Source organism: Branchiostoma belcheri, unplaced genomic scaffold, assembly GCF_001625305.1.
Source record: "Branchiostoma belcheri isolate BF01 breed outbred unplaced genomic scaffold, Haploidv18h27 scaffold36, whole genome shotgun sequence".
NCBI classification, from domain to species: domain Eukaryota; kingdom Metazoa; phylum Chordata; class Leptocardii; order Amphioxiformes; family Branchiostomatidae; genus Branchiostoma; species Branchiostoma belcheri.
This window is the reverse complement of record NW_017803976.1, coordinates 1,709,391-1,710,894: the sequence shown is the minus strand read 5'-3', so window position 1 is coordinate 1,710,894 and position 1,504 is coordinate 1,709,391.

Sequence of the window (1,504 nt, the reverse complement as noted above, 5' to 3'; positions counted from 1 at the left end):
AATGTAACTCACTCGGGCGAAAGGAACATCAAAAGAACATCATTATATAACCGAGATAATTATAGGCCCGATTTACACGTGCGTCGTTTTACGCCCAACACATATAAACGACGCACGTGTAAATCGGGCCTTAATAACAAATTAGAACGTTATTTGCATAATTGATGAATGACCACTACAACACGTCAGTTATCATTTGGCAAAGGTTTGAGAGCTCTAGTTAAGGCCATGTTGATTTGATTAGGCCACACTGACTTAATTTTATGGATGACATCCTCTGAAGACCCCCAAACTAGTGCGCGCGGACGAATAAAAAAAATATGCTAGCCAAAAATAAAAATGCTACTAAACCATAGGAATACAAAGCTGGTATTGTGAATTTGCAGCAGTACTTAACGCGTATACGACAAGCCAGGATATACTGGCTTTTTGTGGAATTTATGAATCGGCACTGTACGTATGTACTGAGTTCTAGAGTCTAAAGCTTCGGTAGCCTGGGTGCCCGGCTCCGTATTGTTGCTAACTACCATGGACTACCCAGGCCTAGAGCCAGGCCAGAGCCTCGGTGGATGTGATCTTTTTCTTTTTTTTGAGAACAGACGAAAATCAATGCGCGCGCAGATGTCATCCATAAAATTAAGGCGGTGTGGCCTTATATGGATGACATCCGCGCGCGCATTAATTTTCGTCCATTTCCAAAAGAAGTTTTCGACCATACTGTAAATAGTACAAAATGAGCGAATATATGTCGTATGTTGCAAAAAAGTATTGGAAAACGATACTAATACCATAATATGTCAAAATCAATTCAGAAAAAGAAGAAAATGTGATGAATTTAAAATAGGCGGAGCCTATTATTATTCGCCATACCATACTCTCCATGACCACGTAGATTTCATAATGAAGGAATTTTGTTGGCCAAACTTTTTTGTTCGCGCGCTCGCAACAGTTTTGGGGTTCCCAGAGGATGTCATCGATATAGTCAAATCAACATGGCCTAACGTATCTTTTAGAAATGTCGGAATCCGAAAACATGGCCGAAGACCTCGCCTCCGAAGGCTTACCGATGGGAACTACAAGCGACTTTTCGGCCCTCGTCGAGTGTTCTTCCGGACATCGCCCGAATGCCAATCATACGAAAGCATCGAGTGTACCAAAAACCCGAGACGCAAACCCTGTATACACACAACGCACCGAAAATGCTAATCGTGAGGAAAACAACCAGAACCCGAGACCAATTGCAATGTACGCCGTTAACGCTAACCCGAAACAAGACCCAACCATTACTAGTATATACAACCACGAACATGCCTGTTTGTCTGGACATATCCCGAGTGCAAGAAGTGTACCAAAAGCCCGAGACATAAACCCGGTATACACACAAAGCACTGAGAATGCTGATCGTACACACCAGGAAAATAACCAGAACCCGAGTCCACTGTGCGCCCTGAAAGCTAACCCGAAACAAAAACCAAGCACTACATACACCAACGAACATGCCTGT